This window comes from Brienomyrus brachyistius, chromosome 23 (assembly GCF_023856365.1).
Source record: "Brienomyrus brachyistius isolate T26 chromosome 23, BBRACH_0.4, whole genome shotgun sequence".
NCBI classification, from domain to species: Eukaryota; Metazoa; Chordata; class Actinopteri; order Osteoglossiformes; family Mormyridae; genus Brienomyrus; species Brienomyrus brachyistius.
This window is the reverse complement of record NC_064555.1, coordinates 19,952,706-19,960,129: the sequence shown is the minus strand read 5'-3', so window position 1 is coordinate 19,960,129 and position 7,424 is coordinate 19,952,706.

The following is a 7,424-nucleotide window of genomic DNA, read 5'->3' as shown; positions in this document are numbered from 1 at the left end:
TAATTCATCAAAGCACATTTTACACCGTAGTTAACTTTGATTTGAAATAAAAAACACAAAAGTTAAGCACTGTCAGCACACAGTAGCGATTATTCAAACATAATGACTCAAAACTGTTGACAGATGTTTCTAAACATGAGTAGAATCAAAAGAGTGACTAGAACATAAAATATGTGTCGGATGAGAGCGCAAGTACCATAGATGACTTGGATTTCGACGTCAGCGTATACAAATGGGTCACACTGAGGATTCGTCCTGCATCACCCAGCAAGGAAGGGCTTTTCCTGTTATGTAGATGAAGTTCTCCAGGGAAGAGGGCAGCAGTACATCATGGGTGTAATTGATTCTGTTTCGGTCTCTGCTGCTTCCCCTGTTGGGGGTCGCGCCTGTCGCAGTTGCCGCTTACCCCAAGCTTTTGTTCGCCTCTTTGCTACCTGCAGCCACTCCTCATCTGACCGCTGCTTCACTGCCTGTGCCCGCAGCACATCCATTACTGGGGACGCGCCAGGCCTTAAAGGGGGCCAGGTCTGTTGGGGATGCCATCCCACGGGTCCCCAATTTCCCAAAAGTGCCCATGGTTCCTGCTCCGGCTCCCGTGGTTCCTGTTCCGGTAGTTCCTGCTCCAGCCCCTGTGGTTCCTGTCCCGGAGGTTCCTGCTCCAGCCCCCGAAATCCTGATCCCTGCTCCAGTTCCTGCTTATGGACATAAAATATGTCTTGAATTGCATTTATAATGGTTTTCAAAAGGTCTTAAATTTAACGAGTGGAAATCTGCAGACACCCTGAAAAAGATGAAATTGTGGTTCTTCTGCCACTGCTGCTGGTTAGTGTGTTTTGGGAAAATAAAATAATTAAATCTGCATCAAGGAGTATTAATTGAATATGATGAATTTTGATATGTTTAATGATGTTTATCAAGAGTAAAATTTGTATTTTCTCTAGAGTCTGACAGGTAAGTTAACAGGTAAGTTAATTGATTTCATTTCCTTTAAACACTAGACGCACAAAAAAGATTAGCTTTATTATATATCTCAGTTTAATTTATTGTTTTTTTTAAACACAGGATCCCTCACCAAGGGCATGTCTGTCACCTGTGTTCCCATAAATACTTGGTCCTGAAATCGTGTCCCCCCCCCCCCCCCCCCCCCCGCCCTCTGCTTGTCCCTCCCAAACCCTTTGCATGTTCCCTTCCTCTGCTTCTATCTTCACTCCAGGTCCCAAACATCTCCAGCCTGCTGTTCCTGGCAAAAGCCACCTGTCACTCATCCATGAAGCAGCAATCCATTCTCAGGATCTCCTACATCACAGATCACCTAATAAATGCAGGACCTGCAGGACCTCTGGAGAAAAGGAGAAACACTAAAGCGTAAAGATCATAATGAATGGCCTTTGTCTTTGCTATTTGCCTTTGCAGTTTTACTGTGGATCGCAGTTGTGAGTCGACTTTAAGTGAAGTTTTCTTTAAATAAATGAAAGCCATTTGTGCCCAGTTAAAGGAGTGGTTGACTATAATGTTAAAGCAAACTATTTGAAATGCAATCTGGATTGTATACTAGAGATTTAGTAAAATTTCATTCTTTCTCTGGGTGGATGGGACTGGATTTCCTGATTTATATACAACAAAACCCACTGACAGGGCACCTGCATTGTGGTATGAATGTAAATGAGCAAAAATCTTTCTCTTCCAAGTGCCGAATTATATGAATCTTGGTAGAGTGGGGGGTGGGAGGATTATAATAGGATTTAATGATTATTCATGATGAGTAAAATGGAAAAACAAACATGAATAAAATTTTGTGCATGGATAAGGATTATCAGTGGAAGGTGGCTTTGTCCCCATTACCGTCTGGGAAAGGAATCTTCTAGTGTTCATCTGTGAAAAAGTAATTACAAATCCTTGCAAAGAGTAGTGTCACACTCTATCAATAAGGTATATTTTGTTTTTGCACACAGTGGAAATGTAAATGTTTTTAAATGTTGATGCCTACTGTGACAGGTCCAAAGATTGTGTCGAAGATCATCAATACTGCAATCACCAATACTGCACCTTCCAAAAATTTAAAGATATCCCCCCCACAGAGGTTAATAGTACATTCATGCTAATTATGATTATCAATAATTATGAAAAATTATTACATTTGCTACGTGATATTGTCCTACCAGTTCTTACCCATTTCTAACTCCAGTATACTTTGGCAAGCAGAGAATTTCATGATGGTGTATGTGTACAGTCATGTGTGTGTGCAGGGAGTAATGCAGGGGGCTTGTGTCATGGACACAGGCATAGTGTAAGCAGGAACAAGGCCGGGACGATCCACTTATGGCTCTGAGACATCCATCCATCCATTTTCCAAACCGCTTATCCTATTGGGTCGCGGGGGGTCCGGAGCCTATCCCGGAAGCAATGGGCACGAGGCTGGGAACAACCCAGGATGGGGGGCCAGCCCATCGCAGGGCACACTCACACACCATTCACTCTCACATGCATTCCTACGGGCAATTCAGCAAGTCCAATCAGCCTCAGCACGTTTTTGGACTGTGGGGGGAAACCAGAGTACCCGGAGGAAACCCCACGATGACATGGGGAGAACATGCAAACTCCACACACATGTGACCCAGGCGGAGATTCGAACCCGGGTCAGAGGTGTGAGGCAACAGTGCTAACCACTGCACCACCGTGCCGCCCCTGGCTCTGAGACAGTAAGCGTTTATTTAATACAACTAAAAACACACCAGGAAAAATATATATTAAAAAAACAGACCACGAGGGGAAAAATAAGGAATTAAATGAAAACAAAGGAACTAAACACAACTAAGGAACAAGCAAAGACTGGGAACCAGGTAACACAGTGAGCAAACCTAGAAACTAAACAGAGCAACAACAAACAGCTACTTAGTACTCAATGGCAGAGTAAAGAACTGCACAGGGGCAGACAGTTTAAGGCAATAGGTAACCAGGATGGGGGGGGCGGGTGTGGAACATCAGACAGTCAACCAGTGACCGAGGCCACAGGACAATAAGCAACAGATGGAAGAATTTACAAGCACTGAACCTAGAAAACACATACTGGGAGGACTGCACTAAGATAAGAAGGAGCAAAATTACAAACAAGACTACAAGAGAACAGGACACAAGCATGATAAACCTTCGACAGGAAAAGAAATGGAATATAAACATAGAAGGGACGTGCTGCTGTAAGGTCAGCTCCGCCCACAGCCATTCTCCACTCCATTGAGAAGGGTCTAGCTACAGATGCCTGTAGAATGGAACTCCACTGGAAATACGTCATCTCCATGGGAAACACGTGACCGCAACTCTGCGCTACAGCAAATAAACCTTAACCCTAACCGGAGCTCCAATTTACGTCCTTAAAGATCACGTGTTTGACTCCATTCGTCGTTCGCTTCATCTTCCTGTCCAGATCCCGCCCACTATCGCCGCATGCACTTCCGTCCCCTTGAAGTGAAGAACCGCAAGCAAGACCCTTCAGGAGCTCAGCTCATATCTTGCTATTGTTTGTTTTTCTTAGATTGATTCACTGTGTATGATTGGTTTGGCTCTTTGAATTTCTGACTTTTCACTTTGCCCTTGTCTGCACTTTCGCTTTGGATTATTAGCTATTTGGTTTCGATCTCTCTCCTGGTTTTTGGTTAGCATCTTCGCGCGCCCCTCGAACTTTTGCGCCTTTCATCAGTGTGTATGTTCTGTGTGTGTGCCAGGTGCGAAGGGAGTGACTGCCATTTTGTTTTGTGGACATATGTTGTATGCTGTTGTTTGGGTAGGGAGTGAGGCGTAGAATTTCTCGTTTTGATTTCTTTGCACTTAGGTAAGTTAGCATTGGGTTTTGTTTATTGCTTTGGCTATAGTCACTCCTGAGTTCCTTTGCACTGGGTTTATTTGTTCTGTGTCCCTGGCATGTAAATAAAAACAGAAAAAATATAAATACCCCACGTGTCCACGTTCCCTTGTCCACCACAGCCTGTTCTTCCCTTATTCCACTTCCCCTTTCCCTTTGACTCTGTTACGCCCCAACCCTAGACTGGGGCTCATAACAGGACCTAGGCACACTGGGGCTGAAGGACAAGAGACAGGGAGGAGGACAGGATGGTCAACAACACCTGCTGGCCAAACGGGCAGGAGACACAAAGGGCAGAGTTGGACAGCAGTGACCCCGAAACCTTGTGGGGATCCAGTGTTAAGGATGAGGCTGTTGGAGGTGCAGCTACCAATCATCGCCACCTGCGGTATATCAGTCAGTGAGGGTCAGTAGCTGCACCAACAGGTATAGATATAACCAGAGAGAGAGAGAGAATGTTCTGTGGAGCGTGTTTGCCCAAAGCTGAACTGATTGTCTAAAGCCTTTAGGTTGTTAAATAAATGCTTCATCTAAACCACATGTATGCTACGTACTCCTTTCTATCTCTGCCTCTGTACACTTTACAAACCATCATTGCCAACAAAATACAGTTAAAGTTAAATCAGAGAAAGAAATTGAAAGTAGAATTTGCTGATTCAGGTTTTCAGCACCATGGACAGCAACTCAAAGTACAGTTATTTAATGGGGGTTAAACCTGAAACAGATTACATAGGGATATGTTTCATTTGAAGCAGACAAATATGTATGTGATCTTTGTTTTCTTTTGACATGTCCCCTTTTCCCCCTTATGTGATATGTCACAAAAGGGAGATGCTGTCAGCTGAGAGAAACTGGTGTGTTTTTACTGCAGAGTGAAAAGTGGGCGGTCCTGGATTAGTGTACATCACACTCTGAGACTGTTACTGATTGGTGCTCTCTGACAGGGAGGCATGGCCAAAAAACAACATACCATCTGTTTTTAGATTGAAATATTCATTATTTTTAATAATGACCGTTTACAGAAAAATACAAAATGTACAGTAAACTGTCAATGTTTCGATAATTTTTTTGAATCAGAGCAGTATAATATATATTTCAGAATTAGTAAGCAGTATAAGATTCAACATTACTTTCACTAATTAATAAACAAATATTTAACATGAACCAGTAGGTGGCAGCAAGGCGCTTGTGAAGAATAGACCTTCAGCAGTACAAAGCACTGCTAGCCCAGGTTTGCAGCTGACAATCCAACACTGCAGATCAACTTAACAGGATTAACGAGCTTGTACATTTAAGCAGAATTTCAAATGACCCATGATTTGTATTGGTCCCTCCCTCTGCTTCTGTCTGATTAAATCCCCTCTTTCTATGGGAGCTCCAGTGCAGCTCAGTGGTGATAATGGCACCAATCAGAAAACACACACCAGTACTAGCTTTCAGTACCAGTTACCATGTTAGGGACTTCTATACCTCACTATATACTTATACTATATACTGAGAGCTCATTTGCTGAGAAGTGACTGGAAAACTTTTTCATCTCGAACAACGAGTCAGCCTACAGGTAAGAGGCCCAGAGCCTGGAGCACTGGAGCCAGGGCACCAACCTTGCTCTGAACTGAAAAAGACAAAGGAACTGATCCTGGACTTTAGGAGACGGGAGCATGTGGGCCACCACCCCATCAGCATCGGTGGTGAGAAGGTGGAGATGGTTCCTCTGCGTTCAAATCAGCTGTGATCTGTCATGAACCACAAACGCATAACTCTTAGCAAAGGACAGAGGCTCCACTTCCTGTGGAGCATGAAGAAAGCACAACTTCCACAGCAGCTCCTGGTGAACTTCTACAGGTGCACCATAGAGTCAGTGATTACAACTGCGTGGTACATTACTCTGGATGCACCTCGGAGAACAGGAAGACCCTGCAGCGCATCATCAAGGCAGCCCAGCTTCCATCACTGGGAGAAATCCATCACACCCGGTGCAGCCGCAGAGCTGAAAAAATAATCAAGGACCAAACCACCCTGAACACAAGCTTTTTACACCTCTGCCATCTGGTAGATGCCTTAGAACCTTGTATGCTCGCACAACCCGGCTGAGCAACAGTTTTTACCTCACATCCATCACGCTTCTGAACTCACAGCACTGATCTCAAATGCTCTGATGCATTATCCTAACATGTGCAATATCCATATTTATGTGTATTTAAACCACTTGATAAACTCTACCTCTGTGAAATTGCTCACCCACCAATATATATATAGCGTGTATACATAGTATGTGTATGTAACAGGGGACGTTTTCTTGTTTTCACTTATACTCCAGCTTTTCGCATATTCTAATGGAATAGTGGTTAAATACTGACCTCTAGGGGTATCATAGGTAGAACTGCTTGGCTCTCTATCAGTTTTGACGATTAAGCCAGCGGTAAGTTTTATATGAACAGCGCTCCAATGTATTTAATTATTCATACTTCAGTGAACGTTCCAAATCAACACTGATTGATAGAAATACATCTCCCTCCTTGTAGATGATGTCAGTATACTTTGTGTTGTTTATGTAGTTTTGATTGGAATTTTGTCGAAGTTTTGAAAGCACACGTTTTCCGCATATTAGCATTGCCTATGTATTCCAAGCTGTGCTGCCCCACGGAATCCCAACTTTGTGTTGTTTGTGCCAGGTGAATAAAATCGCAGCATGGTCCCATGTCCACTCGTTCTTTGAGTGAAAACCACAACGCAGACACATGAGGTTACATGTACATATTTTATTCTCGGATTCTATTTGATTGTAAGATTTACTATGCATCTGCTAGCACGTTCCAAACTAAATCTCATTGTACTTACAATGACAATAAAATATCTTTTTGCTCTGGGTCCCGGTCCCCCTCTGGTCTTTTATTCTAGCATCTGGTCTGTCGTTTTTCCCTGGTCTGAGTTTCCCTCATCTGTCTGCCTAGTACAGTTCCCCTCTCCGGCCGACCTCGTGTGCCCGGAGTACATGCGTTGGGGAGGGTTCTGTGACACCCCGCAGTCCTTGCCTCTCGTTTCAGCCCCTGTGTGGATGATCGCAGGTGCCTCTCGTTTACTCCCTCATCTGTGATGTATTTAAGTGCCTCCTCATCCTGAACTCCCCAGTCTGGTCATTGTATTGTTATCTTATGTTGTTGCTGCCTGTGTGAGCTCCCTGGTCTGCTCTGTGTTACGGTTTGATCACGCGTACCTCGTTTTTGGCCCCCTGTGGTCCCTTTCCTTTCGCCTTACCTGCCGTCTTGTCTACATTTAGAATTTAGTGATTAATTGTCATTGTTGACACACCACAGCACACAACAACAAAATGTGTTCTCTGTATTTAACCCATATGTGACATAGCAGGGGGCAGCTAATTCAGCGCCTAGGTAGCAGTGCTTGGGGGCAGTACCTTGCTCGTGGGGGATTCGAACCTGCAATCTTTTAATTACAAGTGCGCTTCTCTAACCATCAAGCCCCTTTTGATTTTCCTGATGTTGGCCTTCACTTCCTTTCTTCCCACTATGTGACAATCTCTCTGCTGACCACAGGATCTGAATCGGTG